The following is a 21593-nucleotide window of genomic DNA, read 5'->3' as shown; positions in this document are numbered from 1 at the left end:
ATGGACACCAATTTGTTTTGCGCGAAAGAACCCCTCAATCTATTAAATTTCAGCAGTACTCCCGTGTGAAAAATGGACATTACAGAAAGGTCTCCAGCTCAACGGCACCACCTGCACAACACCCCCAGGAGCCTCGCAACAACGAGCCTCGCTGCAGAGCCTCGCAACACCCCCAGAAAGGTCTTCACTGCACCAGTGCCTTCCCCGGCTTCTGCACCACCCAGCAGGACGATTTCCACGCCGTAAACTTGCACCCGTGCTTCGGACCTGCGTGGTAACATTTTAAAACCTTGTCATTCTCCTTAACGACCTTTCAAAAAGGAAAATATCCTATCTACAAAGCCAGGGCGCATGAGTTTTTGTGTTATGCACGTTTCCCTGGTTCCAAGCATGACCATTGAGGCTTGAGCTTTCTTCATTGACCTTTGCGCTCGGGCTTAGCCCAAATGATCGTCTGAATGTTGAGGCCTAGCGCCTGCAAGACCAATGTCAAAAATTATCAAGGCGCAATTAGCACCTACTGCCAAGCATGGCCATCTTAAGACATCTCCCAAACCACCCACAACTGTTCATCAGGTCCACGAAGCGGTTTGGGCATTTGTTTTCGCATAACCCAGACACAAAGGCCAGCCACGCATAACAAGGTCACCATCAACAAAAAATTGGAGATGTCATTTCAATATTTCATCCATTTGTAATGTTTGCATGAAATTCATTATTGTGTTCAATTTGCTTATTTCGAAATGTAACATGGTTGGATCATGGCCAGCTTCCTTGCACATTTCCCTCAGGCTGATGAAGTAAAGGCTTCCTTGGATCACAGGATTTGCAAAACAAAGGAATAGGAAAAATGAAGGATTTGATTGCATGACACAGCCAATTCTATGGATTTTTTTTCAGAGGTCGGTCCTCATGCGTAAATTCCCGTAGAATCAGCACCTTGGCGACAAATATTATACTCCAATTATTTTCACACTGTGAGTAGTCAAGATTTTAGAACATTTTGTTAGTAAAATTAATTGTTTAGTGATAAATTATTTACAGAGAGGGGCATATTTTGCCTGGGTTTAATGTTGATTGCTCAGAGGTGATATCGCTCTACATACAGAGTAAACTGCTAACAAGCCATTAACATTTATGAAGCAAATTTGATAAAAACTCAATTCATACAGCCCTTCCTCAGTTCAGGTCTCCAAATCACTTCATCACCGGACAAAACTAACTTTGATTGCTCACACAAAGTAAAGTAACCACAGAATGAACCGAATTACAGATCAAGCAGCAATTTGATAACACTGATTCGCATGAACTGTCAAGCAAGCTTTATTCCACCATGAGTTGGATCCAGATGAGACAGCTGGGAGACAGAGGTTGTTGGCCGTGGCCTAAAATCGAGAAGGGAGGGATGACAGGCGCAGAGGGAGATGTGAGCGGCGGCGGACAGGACAGAAATCACAGAATTTAGAGAGCCTATATTCTAGATTTCTATCACATCCAGCACCGCCACCGAGGTCCCTCCTCGATTTCATTTCACCCACCAGCCAACCACCGCCCACCTCCAAGCTGTATGCAGGGGCATCTCCTCGACACAAGCGGCTGGAAGAGCAATTGGGGTATTGCAGGCGAGCGGGCGACGAGGAGGTCGGCAAAGGAAGGGAAAACAGGAGCGCACATATAAGAAACAAAAACAGGATCGGGCGACGCGGATGTTAAAAATGTGCCAGAAGACAATTGCTCAAACAGCTGTTTAATGTTGGCTGGAGTTACGGTTACTCTACAGGGTACCAAACTGTTAACAAGCCATTCATTCAGAGAAGCAAATTTTATAAAAACTCAAAATCTTTCAGCGTTTCAGTTTCGATCTCCAAATCGCTTCCACACCTGCTATGACAGCGCATCAGAAAAACGGAAGTATTTAGTTTGATCATCACCTGACAAAACTGACATGATTGCTCAAACAACCAGCCAACCACCTCCCACCTCCGAGCCGCATGCAGGGGCAACACGAATCTCATGAAACAAAAACATGCAAATTTGTGTTGAGATGTACCAGAAGACAGGTAACACGACACAGTTTGATTTTGCGTCGTGCTGTTTAATGCTGGCCGGTGTTTCCGTCCGTCTATGCTTCCCTCTACGGGATGACCAGACTGATATCAACAGGCCATCCTTCCAGGTGTGAAGCAACAAACACAAAACAGTTTTTCAAACGCAAAATGCAAGCGGAAAAATTTGAAATGCACCGATATAATAAGCTTTTCCTCAGTTCAGGTCTCCAAATTGCTTCCACACCGCGCCATGAGATAGCGCATCAGAAGAACGAAAGTATTTAGTTTCATCATCATCGGACAGCTTTAGGCATTAGATCTAGCACAAGATAAAACAAAAACAGAATCTCGAAAAGAGATGGTCCCTCAGAAACATTTGCATAGATGTATCAACAGATTGGTATTTTTCAGACAAGGCTGAAACTTAAATTTTGTCCAGTCATCGGGAGGGCGAAAAGTAGTCCAAAACTTCTCAAGCAAATAGCAAAAACGAGAACCCCAGACGAGCAACAATGTCGGGTTGCTTCTTGGCTCAGATCCCTCTGGGTGATAATATGGATCTCATCAATGTATGAATCAGGCCACTACTTTAACATCACAGGTCATCACCGGGATCCGCGAACAACCAACCCCGATCCATGGGAAGGAAAAGAAAACAAAATACGTACAGAAAAATCAAACGGCAACCAGATGCAGTCTCCTCAGTTCAGGTCTCCAGTTCTTCCACATTGTGAATTTCAGAAGAACGAAAGTATTATTTGGGTCATCATCGGAGAACGAGCAGGGCGAGAGAAAATAAAAGCAAATCGAAGCGAAGCTCGTGCCGAATCGAGAAGGAGAGGCGGAGATGCATAGGAGGGAAAGATGGGGGGAAGAGAGATAGTGGGTCTGGCGGCTGGGTTTGCTGGGTGGTTAGGAAGGAGGATTTCTTTTGTATTTATAGGCTCCCGGTTAGGGTTGGGCAGGTTGCCTGCGCCTCCTACGTAATCTGCACCGTCCGATCTCGATCTCGGCGGGGCCGGTGTTTCCCGTTGCAAAACCTGGGCACACCGTCTCGTCCTCCACCGTGCCTCTGAGCTGCCGTCAGATGCTAATGGGACATTTCCATCCCCTATTTTTCGCTGGGCCTCATCTTTACCCTTATTTCATTTGGTGCCTTTATAAAAAATATCTCTCCGTGCCGTTTTCATTCAGTCAAAGATGTTTGACCGTCAGATGGACGTTTTCTCGACATAGTTGCCCTCCTGTGCATGTGCCACTAACATGTGGGACCTAACTTTTCAGTAAAAAAAAATAATAACTCTCTCTCACTCACAAGTGGACCCTAACTAAAAAAACTCTCTCACACACAATCTCTCTCTTTCTCTCTCTGACTACTGGGTCCACCGGGATTAAACTTAATCCTAAATAGACTCTATTATAGATGGCAAATTAAACAAGGGGGTCCCACGTCTCATAGAGTAAGGATTTAGTTAATTGGTTAATTATAACCCTAAAGTAAACACGCCACGTCGACTCACTGGCGGGAACCAAAATCGACGGCGGAGGTGCATCGTTTGCTCGCTGCAGGGCACAAAATTGCACGTATGCTGGTGGTGGTTTTGGTAGCAGCGGTCACCCATAGAAGGGTCGGCGACAAGGTTTGGCGGCGACCATGGCATGGGTTTGACAGGCACGATGCTACATGGTGAACCAAGGCGAGCTAAGGGCGAGTTTGCTTCCTGGCGATGTTAGGAGCACACTGACCTGCTCAGATGCGACAAGTTCGAGCTCTAGCAATGGTGGCGATGAGTCATGGCAACGACGACTATCTAAGCTTGCGGGGACTGTTCCTACGGCTCAAAATCGAGCATGGGGAGATTGGAAATGAGCATAAGCTCATGCTGATGCGTCAGAACAGGTTAGCGAGCCCGGAGAGGGCTTGACGGCTACAAATCAAACGAGGCGACAACCATCAGTTACGAGGAAAAATGAGCACGGATGGCAGCAATTTCGGGCAGCTCGGCTTGAATCCGCGGGCAGGGAGGGCTAAAGCATCGCGAACCGGTGCACGCCTCCATCATTTTACGTTTTAGAGTGTTGGTCATGTATTAATTGTAGTTAATTAGTTCCGCTAAAAATGGTTAATCTCTTTTCTTAGTTGAAAACAAAATAGTTAATCAGTTTAGGCATGTGATACATCTAATGGCTGGGTTGGGGAGTTGGTTTTGGTAATTTTGTGGCCCATGTCAGTCCATCCGCGGCGTCAGAAGGAGGCACAACAACCGTGTCATGCTTAGAGGCACGGTAGAGGAGTCGATTCCCTCGTCTTTGGCCATGCCGAATAGATGATGATCTCGGAAAATTTAGCAAAACGGATTGGAGAGGTCCATGAAGTTCTGATTAAGTTGCCAAGTGGATATGTTGGGGAGTTCATCTGAGTAAGAGTGAAGTTTTGTAAGGGCATATTTATCCCTAAGTGTTTTGATGATTGATGACAACGCATTTGCGGACTAATCGTGTGCCTTGAGTATTCCAGACACTTCATTGCTAGGCACAAGACGGTTGGGTGCCCCTCGAAGACTGATGAAAACGGCGTCTTCTATACGTTTCTTTTTGGTGGATTTGAGTCGTAGGAAAGCCGTACTATTAAGAGGGGGCCCGTGTTGGAAAGGTTCGGGTGGAATCATCATGTACACGCCTCCTTCTTATCCCCTCCTTTTTCCTTGGAGCTTCCTCCGTTTTCTTGCCTCCCTTGTCTGGCTGATGTGGTTGGTCGTGGTAGTACTGCTCCAGGAAAGCGGTGGTACCGTAAGCATCCGCGGTAGTACCGCGCGGTGGCGCGGTAGTACCGCTCCCCTGGAGCCGCACTACCGCTGCCCACCAGGCTAGTGCCGCCCCTTCGCGGTAGTAGGGGCGGATGTAATTTTTTACATCCGCACCTACCGCGGTAGTACCGTTTTCGCCGCGCGGTAGTACCGCGCTATGCAGTCAGGCAGTAGTACCGCCCCTCGGCGGTACTATTGTGACGGGTTTTTGCTAGTTCCGTTTCTTTGTGGAATTAGGCACGGAAGTTTCCTTTCCCCTGGCTGGGGTTTTTTGCCTTGCGGTAGTACCGCGCTTGCGGAAGTACCGCCCCTAGTTCTCGCGCGTCTGTTTATCTTTACTATCGCTGGGGTTGCAGCAGTACCATGGGTCGGTACGATAATACCGCATAGTCGTGCGGTAGTACCGCTTGGTTGCAAGCAGTAGTACCGCGCGGCCTTGCGGTAATACCGCGCGGCCTTGCAGTATCATACTTGATATGCTGTCTTGTGGTAGCTTTGTCCAACCGTAGTACCGCCGCGGTTTCGCGGGCTTTTCTCAGATTTGAACTTGTTCAGATCTGACGCGGTGCGGTACTACCGTGTCTGATGTGCGGTACTACCGCCTGTCAGGTGCGGTACTACCGTGCTAGCTTGTGCGGTACTACCGTTTACTACCGTGCTAGCTTGTGCGGTACTACCGTTCAGCAGACGCGGTACTACCGCGCTAGCTGAGGCGCTAAGGTCGTACTACTGCTCCTAGACCCGGTACTACCGTGACCTTGCACGGTATTACCGCGTCTAAGAGCAGTACTACTATCTTAGCTTCGCAGCACTTGGCAGTACTACCGTAGGGATCAAATCTCTCTCTAGGCATTTATCATGTGTGCTTTCTGCTTGTTTCTCTTGCTTTGTTGTGGTCTTTGCATTAATCCCTCTTGGTTGTTGTGGGTGTTTTGCGTTTTTGTGTCTCAGGTGGTGGCTCTCGCCGTTCCAATCCCAGTCGTGACACTGGCTCCAAGCGTCTGCGCAACCCCCAAGATGAAGCCCCCGAGGGCTCCAATGCCCCCAAGCGCAATGTCAAGACCACTGCCAGCAAGCAAAAGGAACCTGCTAAGGGCATGGATGAGATTTCTGTCTCTGAGTATGTCGAACGCTGGAGGATCAATCCCTATGTGACTCCTCGAGCTGTGCTCAGAGGCACCGAGATGTTCTAGAACAAGCAACAGGTTCTCATCTATCTGGATGTGATCAAGAGCAAGCAGAATACCTTCGTGGATGTCAAGTGGATAGACATGCATCACATGCGGAAGGACAAGTTTCGTGACTATTTTGGAGAGGCTCTTGACTTGGTGGAGCAGTTTGCTATTGAGCCGGTGATCTCCTTTCACCTTGACTATGACCCTGAGCTCATCTGTCAGTTCTTTGCCTCAGTGTACTTTCATCCCGGGGAGGAGCGGAGGATGACCTGGATGACCAATGGCCGTCAGCTGTCCGCTACATGGAAAGAGTTCGTGGATCTACTGCACATTCCTGATGACGGGTTTCACACCCCCGTTGGTGTTCGCCCCCATGCCAACTCTGAGTCTGCTAACAAGAACCTGCTTCAGCCTTTCCTTATTGAGAAGGTGCTCCCCAATGGCAAGTCAACTTGGGTGTTAAACTCCTTTCTGGATATCATGCATCGCATCTTCCGCAACACTCTGTTCCCAAGCATTGGCGACAAGGACAAGGTCCATGCATATCTAGTGGACATGTTGCTCCTGTGTGCAGAGGCACGTTCTTCTCAGACTCAGCCACTTGATGTCTCACACATCATGTGGTGTGAGCTTCGTTTTGCGGTGTTCACTCGCAAGGTACCTATCTATGGACCGTACCTGTTTCGGCTGCTCTCCACCACTTGGGAGAAGATGTACCCTGGTGATGAGTTCCTTGCTCCAGACTGGATTCGCCATGAGTCCATCAGCCTCCGCGTCAAGCCTAACTGGGCCAACACCACTACCCATGCTGAGGCCTCTTCTGCTAGGAGGGCTGCTGGTGAGGAGGAGGCTGCTGCTGAGAATGTTGCTGAGGACCGTGCTGCTAGGTCCACCACTCCTTCCTCTGAGCCGTCATGTGCCAAGAAGCTAGAGGACAAGATGAAGACTCTTCTGCATGCAGGCAAAGGGACAGTACAGGGCTCACGTGGCAGACAAGGAGAGTCGCCGCCGTGACAAGAAGGTTATGAGGCTCTTTGGAGAGGATGTGTCTGGCGGGTCTGAGGACGTCATCATACCTGAGGCTATCTGGATGTCAAAGCAGGGATACAAGTGGACCAGTTCAGAGGATGACTTCGAGGAGCCTATCCTCGCCGCTGAGTCTGACGAGGAGCACGAGGAGCAGTGGGACGACTTCTCTGCCTGAGCGACCCCGTGTGTGTAGGTGTCCTTTCTGCCTTTTTGGCGTCTCGATGCCAAAGGGGGAGAGAGTGTAGGGATTTGCGTTGTGTCGTGCTTTGTGCGTTTATTTGCTTTGTCTTTTGGACCTCGTTTGTGCTTGTTTGCTCTTGTTTGGTTTGTGCTTTCAAGACCTTTCCTCATATGGTGTAAGACATATGCACTTTATCTATCGTAGTTAACTTATGTTTGTGCTATCTTGTCTAATGATAGATATGCCTTGTCTCTATAATATAGGGGGAGCTTTGTTCCTAGTATTCGTGTGCCGTGCAGTCCAAAGCACTCATCCAGGTGGCACACATCTAGGGGGAGCCCGTCTATATTCTAGAGAGGAGGGGTTTGCATTTACTTAATATTATTTTCCTTGTGCAAATCCCGTATTGTCATCAATCCACCAAAAAGGGGGAGATTGTAAGGGCATATTTATCCCTAAGTGTTTTGATGATTGATGACAACGCATTTGCGGACTAATCGTGTGCCTTGAGTATTCCAGACACTTCATTGCTAGGCACAAGATGGTTGGGTGCCCCTCGAAGACTGATGGAGACGACGTCTTTTCTACGTTTCTTTTTGGTGGATTTGAGTCGTAGGAAAGCCGTACTATTAAGAGGGGGTCCGCGTTGGAAAGGTTTGGGTGGAATCATCACGTACACGTCTCCTTCTTGTCCCCTCCTTTTTCCTTGGAGCTTCCTCCGTTTTCTTGCCTCCCTTGTCTGGCTGCTGTGGTTGGTCGCGGTAGTACAGCTCTAGGAAAGCGGTAGTACCGTAGGCATCCGCGGTAGTACCGCGCAGTGGCGCGGTAGTATCGCTCCCCTGGAGCCGCACTACCGCTGCCCACCAGGCTAGTGCCGCCCCTTCGCGGTAGTAGGGGCGGATGTAATTTTTTACATCCGCACCTACCGCGGTAGTACCGTTTTCGCCGCGCGGTAGTACCGCGCTATGCAGTCAGGCAGTAGTACTGCCCCTCGGCGGTACTATTGTGATGGGTTTTTGCTACTTCCGTTTCTTTGTGGAATTAGGCACGGAAGTTTCCTTTCCCCTGGCTGGGTTTTTTTGCCTTGCGGTAGTACCGCATGGGGGGCGTGGTAGTACCGCGCTTGCGGAAGTACCGCCCCTAGTTCTCGCGCGTCTGTTTATCTTTACTATCGCTGGGGTTGCAGCAGTACCATGGGTCGGTACGGTAGTACCGCATAGCCGTGCGGTAGTACCGCTTGGTTGCAAGCAGTAGTACCGCGCGGCCTTGCGGTAGTACCGCTGGCCGCGGGCTGGTTGGTGGGTAATGGTTGGATCTTTGTCACACACTATATAAGGGGTCTCCTTCTTCCCCGTTGACTTACCTCTTCCACCCCAAGCTCCATTATTGCTCTAAGCTCCATTTTCGCCCGATCTCACTCCCTAGCCGACCAAACTTGTTGATTTGCTCGGGAGTGGTTGAGAAGGCCTCGATCTACACTTCCACCAAGAGATATTTGATTCCCCCCACTAATCCCTTGTGGATCTTGTTACTCTTGGGTGTTTGAGCATCCTAGATGGTTGAGGTCACCGTGAAGCCATAGTCCATTGTGGTGAAGCTTCGTGGTGTCGTCGGGAGCCTCCAATTGAGTTGTGGAGATTGCCCCAACCTAGTTTGTAAAGGTTCGGTCGCCGCCTCCAAGGACACCAATAGTGGAATCACGACATCTCGCATTGTGTGAGGGCGTGAGGAGAATACAGTGGCCCTAGTGGCTTCTTGGGGAGCATTGTGCCTCCACACCACTCCAACGGAGACGTACTTCCTCTCAAAGGGAAGGAACTTCGGCAACACATCCTCGTCTCCACCGTCTCCACTCTTGGTTATCTCGTGCCTTTACTTGTGCAAGCTTATTTGTTTCATATATCTTGCTTGCTTGTGTTCCTATCCTTGTTGCATCATATAGGTTGCTCACCTAGTTGCATATCTAGACAACCTACCTTGATGAAAAGTTTAAATTGTTAAAGAAAAGCTAAAAATTGTTAGTTGCCTATTCACCCCCCTCTAGTCAACCATATCGATCCTTTCAAGCTTGACGTGAAAAAACTTCTTACTCGGTGGGTTAGTTTCACAAAAGGTGGAGAAACTGAATTCTACTAGTGAAATACCAGAAATTGCCGATTTTCTATCGAGTGTTTGGGAAGATGGGGCATTGGCATGAAGAGTGTGGTACTAGCGAGTATGAAGAGTCGCAATTGGAATGGGGACCTTTTATTTTACTCAGAGAGGAGGTCGAGGAAGGGGTCACCCTATGGGCGGGTCGTGGGTCTTATCAATGGAATGACCCTGCACCTGGACGTGGTCATTGTCAGGGAAGGACAGATGGTAATCAAGCAAATAAGGGTGATGAATGGTGCAACAATATGAGCCAGAATCTGAGAGAACGTGATGACATGGACCATGATGCGCTGGAAAAAAAATGACACGATTCTGAGTGTTGATGGACTTAGGAAACAACAATCGCAAGTTGACCCAGAGTCCTTGCCCCCCCCCTCCGAAGAGCTTCCACACATTCATACGTTTCGTGATTGCAAAAGATGCATGGGGGCATATCAACTCCATGTACAAAGGGAAGCTCGAGCATTCAACGCTCCAAGTTTGAAGTCATTCTTGATGAAGCAGATGAGTTTGTCATGAATGAAGAAGAAGGTCCCCATGATTTATATTGGAGGTTGAAGACTCTTGCGGTTTCTCTTTGAAACCATGGGAGCAAGGACATAGATGACAATTGTGTCAAGTGCAAGTTTCTTAAGGCGATTATGCCTTACAATAAAAGCATGTCTTTTGTGATCCGCCAAAGACCAGACTTTCACTCCTTATCCTCCAATGATGTGTTGCATGAATTAATTGATACAAACATCTTGAACAAGACCGCCGACAATGCTCTTGCTCGCGTTCGATTGAAGAAACCCAACCTTGCTTTGAAGGCCAGGGTGATCCAAGAAGAGGAAGAAGATGAAGAGGAGGAGGATTACCCTGAGGACACAAAATATGCTTACCATGAGCACATGGCTCTTGCATCAAGGTAATCTTGGGGAAACAAGAGGGACTTCAAGTCCAACAACTCAAGTGGCTACAAGCCAAAAGGTCAATGAGTGAGGACTTTTCGCAATTGTGAGAACTTGAGTTACTTCCTTGTGGAGTGTCCTTATGATAAGAAGGAAGACAATTTGGGCAATCTTATTCGCGACGACAAGACCAAGTATTACCCAAGCAAGAACAACAACTTCGCGAAGGAGAAGCCCTACAAGGTGTTGGTGGCACAATAAGAGTGCTACTCTGATGATGATTATGATGATGATGACGATGACCCAATGGTGAAGTGGTTGCTTGGCCTCCGTAGACATTGCCATTACTTCCACTCCATTAATGTCTCTCTTCGACTCCCCCAACGAGAACCATCACCACCCACAAGTGCCTCATGGACAAGGCATCAAATGCAAGCCCTCCCACCAAGCTTATCATTACTACTAACCCATCCTTGATGGATTGTGTTGAAGATGGTGTGGAGGTGCCCGAAGAGGAAGAAAATGAGTTTGACAAGTTTATGGCTAGACTCAAAGGTAAAACCAAGAAGCATTATGTTGCTCTCATGGGAACAACGATTTGCACCTTGTTGATCTCTTTGGCAACAACTAGGTGAAGCCCATGTTGTTGTGATGCATTACAGGTAGGCGAGGACTTCTGAGACTGTTCCTGGCTTCACTGGGAAAGTTCCGGGGGCGATTCGGTTCCCGTGGTATGGCCTCCTGGGAGGTGCGTCGTTTGTCTTGAGCTCTCATTGTACCTTTTGTTGTGCTTCATCTCTATAGACTATAGGTATTGTGATGCCCTTTGCTTGCTTCCGTTGCGGTGATTTTTGGACCGCTATTTTTCAAGGTGTCTGCATTTCTTTGGTCATTTTTGTGTGCTTTATTTCATGAAGTGGGTGTTGCTAATCCTTGTTTCTTTGACAGGTTCCGATGTCGTTGTTGTTTGGTTTTTAAAAATTTGTTCATGTTTTAATATTTTTATTAACAACTAAAAAAAGGATTCAATTTCTTTTCAGTTTCAAGAAAATGTTCATAGTGTATAGAAATTTTGTAGAGTTTGCATATGAAAAATGTGTAGCGTATATTAAAAACATGTTCATTGTGTATTTAAAAAATGTTCAACGTATACTAAAAAAAGTTTAGTGTTCTTTTTAAAATTCACCTTTTTCCAAAATTGATCACATAAAAAAATGTCATGAACTTTTGAATTTGTTTGTTTTTGTTGCTAGTTTTTATAGTCCTGCGCTGCCATTTAGTCACCAGCACCATCAGCTTGAGTATCTTTCCACACGTGCTCGAAACCATGTACGATCCTCCCTCACTTGCAGGATTTTTTTTCAAATTTCCACATGTGCCTAGATCTTTCCCAACCACATGATGCTTGCCAACTAGAGAATAACAGAGGTTGAATGAGGATGTATACTATTTACTCTTTGCATAAAAGTAAATACAAAAAAGTAAAAGATATGCCCTTCGCAGAGGGAAGCAGAGGTTGTCATGCACTTTTTATTTGGATGCCCAAGCTCTTAGTGCAAAGGAACATCACGTTATATTGCCCCTTATGATAGAAACCTTTCTTATGCAGTCCGTCAATTTTATTACTTTGCCATCACAAGTTTGTACAACGCTCAATTTTCCCTTACAATAAAAGATCAAACATATTTAGAAGCAATTTTTATTGCTTTTATGCACCGATGACAACTTACTTGAACGATCTTATTCAATCCATAGGTAGGTATGGTGGACACTCATGGCAAGAAACTGGGTTTAAGGGTTTTGGATGCACAAGTAGTATCTCTACTTAGTACGAATTTTTGGCTAGCAAAAGATCCTAGGCAAACACCACATGTTGGAGGATCCATGACAATATAACTTCTATGCAAATATACCCAAACATAACTCATTAAGTTGTTTTCCTTGTCCAACTTCAACTAATTTGCTCAAGTTTGAAAATAATTAATGGGTGCCACAATCATAGAAGATGTCAAAGATAATATATCTGTATGTGAAAGTTCTCTTCCTTATACTAATCATTCATGAATTACTTGTATGACCAATTGTCACGCCCTCGATGCGGCTATATCTCCCACGTGTCGAAGCACGACTTAGAGGCATAACCGCTTTGAAAGCAATGTCGCAAGTGAGGTAATCTTCACACAACCCATGTAATACATAAGGGAAAGAGATACATAGTTGGCTTACAATCGCCACTTCACACAAATTACAAGAATAAAGCATTACATCATCCAGATACAACCAAGGTCCGACTATGGAACCAAAATAAAAAAAGACTACCCCAAATGCTACACAGATCCCCGATCGACCCCAACTGGGCTCCACTACTGATCAACTAGAACGAAGCAACACAATAGACAAGATCTTCATCGAGCTCCTCCTTGAGCTTGGTTGCGTCAACCTGCTTGGTTCAACGGCACCTGCAAGCTGGTTTTGAAAGTATGTGTGAGTCACGGGGACTCAGCAATCTCACACCCTCGCGATCAAGACTATTTAAGCTTATAGATAGGGTAAAAGGTATGAGGTGGAGCTGCGGCAAGCGACTAGCATATATGGTGGCTAACATACGCAAATGAGAGCGAGGAGAGAGAGCAAAAGCACGGTCGAACAACTATGATCAAGAAGTGATCCTAGAACAACCTACGTCAAGCATTACTCCAACACCGTGTTCACTTCCCGGACTCCGCCGGAAAGAGACGATCACAGTTACACATGCGGTTGATGTATTTTAATTATGATAAACTTCAGGTTTTCTACAACCGGACATTAACAAATTCCCATCTGCCCATAACCACGGGCATGACTTTCGAAAGTTCAAATCCCTGCAGGGGTGTCCCAACTTAGCCCATCACAAGCTCTCACGGTCAACGAAGGATGTTCTCCCAAGACAATCCGATCAGACTCGGCATCCCGGTTACAAGACATCCTCGACATGGTAAAACAAGTCCAGCAACACCGCCCGAATGTGCCGACAAATCCCGATAGGAGCTGCACATATCTCGTTCTCAGGGCACACTCAGATTGTCCAAACTTCCGGTAGGCCAACCCAGAGTTGCCCCTGGTGGCCACCGGCGGCTGACAGGTTGGACCAACACTCGGAGGAGCACTGGCCCGGGGGTTTAAATAAAGATGACCCTTGAGTTTGCAGAACCCAAGGGAAAGAAAAGGCTAGGTGGTGAATGGTAAAACCAATGTTGGGCATTGCTGGAAGAGTTTTATTCAAGGCGAACTGTCAAGGGGTTCCCATTATAACCCAACCGTGTAAGGAACGCAAAATCCGGGAACATAACACCGATATGACGGAAACTAGGGCGGCAAGAGTGGAACAAAACACTAGGCATAAGGCCGAGCCTTCCACCCTTTGCCAAGTATATAGATGCATTAATTAAATAAGAGATATTGTGATATCCCAACAAAATATCCATGTTCCAACAAGGAACAAAACTCCAATCTTCACCTGCAACTAGCAACGCTATAAGAGGGGCTGAGCAAAGCGGTAACATAGCCAAACAACGGTTTGCTAGGATAAGGTGGGTTAGAGGCTTGGCTTAACAATATGGGAGGCATGAAAGCAAGTGGTAGGTATTGCAGCATAGGCATAGCAAAAGAGCGAGCAACTAGCAAGCAAAGATAGAAGTGATTTCGAGGGTATGGTCATCTTGCCTGAAATCCCGCAAGGAAGAAAAACGAGTCCATGAAGAAGACAAATGGACGTAGTCAAACGGGTCCTCACAAACGCGACATAATCGGAACCAACCCGAAGAAGCAACACCGAAAAGAAGCACACAACATAGTAAACAACCAACACATGAACATGGCATGATATGCGGGATGCGGTATGCAATGCATATGCATGATTTGGAAAGGAATGATTGAACCTGGACTCAACTTGGAAATCCAAGAGTGCCACTGGAAAGAGGAGTTGATTTCGGTTGAAATTGATATAAAGATCACCGGAATCGGATGCACGGTTTGGAAATGGCAAGCAAAACAAATATGGCACCGGTCTGCGATGATTAGCAAGTAACCATCTAAATGCATCATGATAAATATGCTACAGCACTCATACATGGAAACAAATACATGGCAGGGATCTACTCATGAATCTTGACAAAAGATGAACACTGAGCTACGGCTAATTCACTCATTAACAGGTTCAAACAAGCATGGCAAAAGTGCAAATGATAACAGGTTTCAGACTTAGTGAAATTAACAGGATGTCAGGAATTTATCATCAGGAAGCAATCTTTAGAGTATGAAAACTACATGCTACAGGAACATAACATGGCAAAGCAAGGCATGGCATGAAGCTACTCAAAACATATAACAAAAGTCCCTTAGTGACCATGAGCCAAAAGGGATCAGAAAATACAATTGCAAGCATGTGAACATAGCAAAAACATAAACAGATTCAGACTTAGTGAAAAACTGGAACATGCAAAACAGATAACAAGTAGGCATGTTTACGAGCTCGATGAACTCACTACAGAGCATGGCATGACAAACTAAGCATACATCCATCAAGAAGACATGTCATAGAAGCTAGACATGGCAAGAACAACATCATAGCATGCACGGATCAATAGCAACATCCTCGGCAAAATCGCTAAACATGTCAACAATCTGCCAGGATCATTTTATAGGAAAAGCAGAGCTTGATTGACTCAAGCTAGGGTGCTCCATAAATGCAAACAAAGACATGGATGGATAGAGCACTACAATATTAACAAAACATCCTTACTGATCATCCTCAAAAGAGGCACAGATCACTAGGAAACAACATGAACATATGGCATAACAATAAAATTAGGACAAGGACTTGGTGAAATTCTAAGTCCCTGAAATCAGCATCAACGATTACGCTACTTTGCATGCTTGTGCTAGTCACCACAAAGATCACAAAAATACATGGAATACACCCCTATAAAGATGGCATGGCATTCAACAAAACACATGTAGAGCTCAGGATCATAGCATGAACACATAAATCATGGCAAAAATGACAAAAGGCCATTTGCTGAAATAGATCTGACATAATCATCACATAGCCCTCTTCCAACAGCATTTCGGGCATCAAGATGAGCTCAAATGAAAATGATGCAATGAGTTTAAATGATGCTATGAAGAATGCCAAAAATTACAGAGAATAGGGCAAAAAGTCAACCCTAATCCAAATCTGGATCTGGATCTGAGGTGGCGCGCTTCCCGAGGATCGACGGAGTTGGGCCGCGCGGTGGCCGGAGCTGCGGGATCCGGCCGGGGTCGGAGGAGAGGACGACGGGGCGGCGGGCTCGGGCGCTGGCGAGGCGCGCGGTGGCCGGCGAGGCCCTGCGATGGCCGGAGCGAGGAGAGGCGGCGAGGTGCGCCGACGAGGTCCGATGGGTGAGGCAGCGCGGCGACCGGCGGCGTGCAGGCGCGGTTGCGGGGCGGCGGAGCGCGACCTCCGGCGGGGAGCGGGGTGGCGCATGGCGGCGAAGGGCGGCGCAGGCGAGAGGAGCGCGCGGGCGGCTCGGGCCCGGAGCGGCTCGGGCGAGGGCCGGAGATGGGCCGGCGGGCCAGACGCGACGAAGTGGGGCGCGTCGCCGGACAAGTGGCGGCCCCTGAGTGGAAGGAGGCGGCGGTGATGCTGAGGTGTCTTGCTCCCATTGGTCGGGTGAGGTGGCCGGGCGAGCGGACACGTCCGGCGGCATGCGGGGAGATTCTTAGGGTTTCAACTGCGCGAGATTTTTGGAGGGGATCACATATATATATATATAGGTAGAAGGAGCTAGGAGAGTCCAAATGAGGTGCGGTTTTCGGCCACGCGATCGTGATTGAACGATCGAGATGATAGAGGGGGTTTAGGTGGGTTTTGGGCCACTTTGGAGGGGTGTTGGGCTGCAACACACACAAGGCCTTTTCGGTCCCTCGGTTAACCGTTGGAGTATCAAACAAAGTCCAAATGGCACGAAACTTGACAGGAAGTCTACCGGTAGTAAACCAAGGCCGCATTACAAGTCTCGGTCCAATCCGAAAACGTTTAACACCCGCACACGAAAAGAGGTAGAAAGGGACACCGGGTGACATAGGAGCACCGGATTGCAAAACGGACAACGGGGAAAAAGCTCGGATGCATGAGACGAACATGTATGCAAATGAAATGCACATGATGACATGATATGCAAAGCATGACATGCAAGCAATGACAAGGCAACAACAGCGAATAACTGGAGGACACCTGGCACATCGGTCTCGAGGCGTTACACCAATATTGTGATTGTCAAGCTTCAAAAGATTTCACTTTCTAAACCCAATGTGAAGCTACTACTAGGCATGATATGAACATATAATTTCAAATTCATGATATTCAATTCATTCAACAATGTACTCATAGGATATAAGTGAAGCACGAGAGGAAATGACAAGCTACTCCAAAAAAATATAAGTGAAGATCAAGCGAGTAGTTATGTAAATGGGTAGCTATTTGAGGACTCTCTCTTATTTAAAAGTTTCAAATCTAAGTATTTTATTAAAACATCAAGCAAAAAAATGAAATCCTAATAATGGAACACATCATGTGAAGAAGCAAAAACTTAGGCTCAACCGAGGCTAACCGATAATTGTTGATGAAGAAAAGTGGGATGCCTACCGGGGCATCCCCGAGCTTTGATGTTTGATACTTCTTGGAATATTAATTTGGGATGCCTTGGGCATCCCAAGCTTGAGCTCTTGTGTCTTTTTCATTCTTATCATAACACGGTTTCCCTAATTCTTAAAAACTTCATCCACACAAAACTCAACAAGAACTCGTAAGATACGTTAGTATAAATCAATGCAACACCTTATCATTATCTACTGTAGCAAATCACTAAAATTATAATTTACATTGCATACTAAATGCCTCTTCATATTTAATAGTACTATCATTATATAGAATCATTAAACAAGCAAACATATGCAAACAATGCAACCATAACAACAATTTGTCAAAACAACACGTCTGTAAAGAATGCAAGAACATTCATACTTTTGTAACACCAAAAATTCTAAAAATTTACCACACTTTAGAAAATTTATCATAGATTATTGTGCAAAAGGTTTAAAAATTTTATGACATTCTTACTTTTCTAGAGAATTTTTGCAACAGCGATAAACTTTCTATTTTCAAACAGCAACATGTAGACTTGCAAAATAAGCATAGTAAAGGCTATCATTGCCACTTTTATCGAAATAGAAGATGCAAAATGTCGTGGATATGGGACACATGTATCCTCATGGAGGTAGGCCGCGGCCCATAATGGGAGGTGGACCAGCAAGCCGACTTAAACAGTTTGAATAAGACCTGGATTGCTATCCGTCTTGTAATAGAAAAGAGACTAGTCCTAATCCTACTAGGACTCTACATGTAAGCCAGCCCCTTCAAATTATATAAGGAGGGGCAAGGCTCCCCAAGGTGAGACAAGTTTGACAAGTTAGGGTTAGACAGACAAGTCTTTAACTCTCGAGATAGAGCACCCTTGTAATCATGTTCATCATCATCAATATCAAAGAAGCAGGATGTAGGCTTTTACCTCCACCGCGAGGGGCCGAACCCAGGTAAAAACATCGCGTCTCTTATCCTACTCAACCCCTCTCAAGCTACCACATAGATGTGTTGGCCTCACGACTAAGTCCTTTCAATGAGGACATCTGCCGTGACAAATCCACGACAGTTGGCACCCACCGCGAGGCTTGGTGCACGGTGGTGATGAGTTATTGGAGGGATCTTTTCTCAGGGATCGAGAAGTTTGTAATTTTTCCGGATGAAGAAAGATCGGTTTGGAAGGATCTGCATCAGCTTTAAGTTTTTCAGTCCAAAATTGCAGTTTCAGAGAAATTAGGGTTGGGCGTGAACGTGAGCCGGTGAGCCGTCATATCCACAAATATCGATATATGTTTTAATGGTCGCCCTGCAAACTGAGGCAAAGGTTTGCTTTGACGAAGTCGCCAATATTCGTATATCCACTGGATGAACAAAACAACATACAGGAGCGGCTCTAGAGAAAATTGGATTTGATCATTGTTTTAGATACACGGGAACACCAGAGGTATTGAAAGGAGCTTATTTTTTGGCATGCAATGCCTCAACAACCAGATTATCCACGGGTTCAGGTTTCTTCGTCTACCTGTTGGGGAACGTAGCAGAATTTTAAAATTTTCTACACATCACCAAGATTAATCTATGGAGTCATCTAGCAACGAGGGAGAGGGGAGTGCATCTACATACCCTTGTAGATCGCGAGCGGAAGCGTTCAAGAGAACGGGGTTGATGGAGTCGTACTCGTCGTGATCCAAATCACCGATGACCGAGCGCCGAACGGACGGCACCTCCGCGTTCAACATACATACGGTTAGGGAAGACGTCTCCTCCTTCTTGATCTAGCAAGGGGAAGGAGAGGTTGATGGAGATCCACTAGCACGACGGCGTGGTGGTGGAAGCAGCAGTTATCTCGGCAGGGCTTCGCCAAGCTCCAACGAGAGAGAGAGAGAGGTGTTACGTGGGGATAGGGAGGCGCCAGAGACTTGGTGCGGCTGCCCTCCCTCCCCCCACTATATATAGGGACCCTAGGGGGTCGCCGGCCCTAGGAGATCCAATCTCCAAGGAGGGCGGCGGCCAAAGGGGGACTTGCCCCCCAAGTCAAGTGGGGCGCCCCCCACCCCTAGGGTTTCCAACCCTAGGCGCAGGGGGAGGCCCATGGGGGGCGCACCTGCCCACTAGGGGCTGGTTCCCCTCCCACTTCAGCCCATGGGGCCCTCCGGGATAGGTGGCCCCACCCGGTGGACCACCGGGACCCTTCCGGTGGTCCCGGTACAATACCGATTACCCCCGTAACTTTCTCGATGGCCGACACTGAACTTCCTATATATAATTCTTCACCTCCAGACCATTCTGGAACTCCTCTTAATGTTCGGGATCTCATCCGGGACTCTGAACAACTTTCGGGTTACCGCATACTAATATCTCTACAACCCTAGCGTCACCGAACCTTAAGTGTGTAGACCCTACGGGTTCGGGAGACACGCAGACATGACCGAGACGACTCTCCGGTCAATAACCAACAGCGGGATCTGGATACCCATGTTGGCTCCCACATGTTCCATGATGATCTCATCGGCTGAACCATGATGTCGAGGATTCAATCAATCCCGTATTCAATTCCCTTTGTCAATCGATACGTTACTTGCCCAAGATTCCATCGTCGGTATCGCAATACCTCGTTCAATCTCTTAACCGGCAAGTCACTTTACTCGTACCGTAATGCATGATCCCGTGACCAAACACTTGGTCACATTGAGTTCATTATGATGATGCATTACTGAGTGGGCCCAGAGATACCTCTCCGTCATACGGAGTGACAAATCCCAGTCTCGATCCGTGCCAACCCAATAGATACTTTTGGGGATACCTGTAGTATACCTTTATAGTCACCCAGTTATGTTGTGACGTTTGGTACACCCAAAGCACTCCTACGGCATCCGGGAGTTACACGATCTCATGGTCTAAGGAAATGATACTTGACATTGGAAAAGCTCTAGCAAACGAACTACATGATCTTGTGCTATGCTTAGGATTGGGTCTTGTCCATTACATCATTCTCCTAATGATGTGATCCCGTTATCAATGACATCCAATGTCCATAGTCAGGAAACCGTGACTATCTATTGATCAACGAGCTAGTTAACTAGAGGCTCACTAGGGACATGTTATGGTCTATGTATTCACACATGTATTATGATTTCCGGATAACACAATTATAGCATGAACAATAGACAATTATCATGAACAAGGAAATATAATAATAATCATTTTATTATTGCCTCTAGAGCATATTCCCAACAGTCTCCCACTTGCACTAGAGTCAATAATCTAGTTACATTGTGATGAATCGAACACCCATAGAGTTCTGGTGTTGATCATGTTTTGCTTGCGGAAGAGGTTTAGTCAACGGATCTGTGACATTCAGATCCATATGTACTTTGTAAATATCTATGTCTCCATCTTAAACATTTTCACGAATGGAGTTGAAGCGACGCTTGATGTGCCTGGTCTTCTTGTGAAACCTGGGCTCCTTGGCAAGGGCAATAGCTCCAGTGTTGTCACAGAAGAGAGTGATCGGTCCCGACGCATTGGGTATGACTCCTAGGTCGGTGATGAACTCCTTCATCCAGATTGCTTCATGCGCTGCCTCCGAGGCTGCCATGTACTCCGCTTCACATGTAGATCCCGCCACGACGCTTTGCTTGCAACTGCACCAGCTTACTGCCTTACCATTCAAAATATACACGTATCCGGTTTGTGACTTTGAGTCATCTAGATCTGTGTCGAAGCTAGCGTCGACGTAACCCTTTACGACGAGCTCCTCGTCACCTCCATATACGAGAAACATATCCTTAGTCCTTTTCATGTACTTTAGGATGTTCTTGACCGTTGTCTAGTGTTCCATGCCGGGATTACTTTGGTACCTTCCTACCAAACTTACGGCAAGGTTTACATCAGGTCCGGTACACAACATGGCATACATGATAGACCCTATGGCTGAGGCATAGGGGACGACACTCATCTTTTCTCTATCTTCTGCCGTGGTCGGACATTGAGCTGAGCTCAATTTCACACCTTGCAATACAGGCAAGAACCCCTTCTTGGACTGATCCATATTGAACTTCTTCAATATCTTATCAAGGTATGTGCTTTGTGAAAGACCTATGAGGCGTCTCGATCTATCTCTATAGATCTTGATGCCTAATATGTAAGCAGCTTCTCCAAGGTCCTTCATTGAAAAACACTTATTCAAGTAGGCCTTAATACTGTTCAAAAGTTCTATATCATTTCCCATCAAAAGTATGTCATCCACATATAATATGAGAAATGCTACAGAGCTCCCACTCACTTTCTTGTACACGCGGGCTTCTCCATAAGTTTGCATAAACCCAAACGCTTTAATCATTTCATTAAAGCGAATGTTCCAACTCCGAGATGCTTGCACCAGCCCATAGATGGAGCGCTGGAGCTTGCATACCTTGTTAGCATTCTTAGGATCGACAAAACCTTCCGGCTGCATCATATACAATTCTTCCTTAAGAAAGCCGTTAAGGAATGCCGTTTTGACGTCCATTTGCCATATCTCATAATCATATTATGCAACAATTGCTAACATGATTTGGACAGACTTCAGCTTCACTACGGGTGAGAAGGTCTCATCGTAGTCAACCCCTTGAACTTGTCGATAACCCTTAGCGACAAGTCGAGCCTT

At 46.5% G+C, this 21593-nt stretch overlaps 1 long non-coding RNA gene, 2 other non-coding genes and 2 pseudogenes across 3 annotated transcripts; all 5 read right to left on the bottom strand.

Moving 5' to 3' along the window:
* Window positions 1-1111: 1111 nt before the first annotated feature.
* Window positions 1112-3170, bottom strand: LOC125508168. The gene is made up of 2 exons (XR_007283234.1): window positions 1932-3170; window positions 1112-1596 (listed from the first exon to the last, which is right to left on the bottom strand). It is a non-coding gene; the product is annotated as an uncharacterized LOC125508168 (long non-coding RNA).
* LOC125511772 lies at window positions 1846-1936 on the bottom strand (annotated as a pseudogene).
* Window positions 2043-2188, bottom strand: LOC125511895. The gene has a single exon (XR_007285166.1). It is a non-coding gene; the product is annotated as a small nucleolar RNA snoR137 (small nucleolar RNA).
* LOC125511765 lies at window positions 2257-2352 on the bottom strand (annotated as a pseudogene).
* On the bottom strand, window positions 2744-2825 carry LOC125511764. Its single transcript, XR_007285111.1, has one exon. It is a non-coding gene; the product is annotated as a small nucleolar RNA Z159/U59 (small nucleolar RNA).
* Window positions 3171-21593: the final 18423 nt, after the last annotated feature.

This window comes from Triticum urartu, chromosome 5, assembly GCF_003073215.2.
Source record: "Triticum urartu cultivar G1812 chromosome 5, Tu2.1, whole genome shotgun sequence".
Taxonomy (NCBI): Eukaryota; Viridiplantae; Streptophyta; class Magnoliopsida; order Poales; family Poaceae; genus Triticum; species Triticum urartu.
Note: the sequence above shows the minus strand (reverse complement) of the source record. Positions and strands in the feature narration are given on the sequence as shown.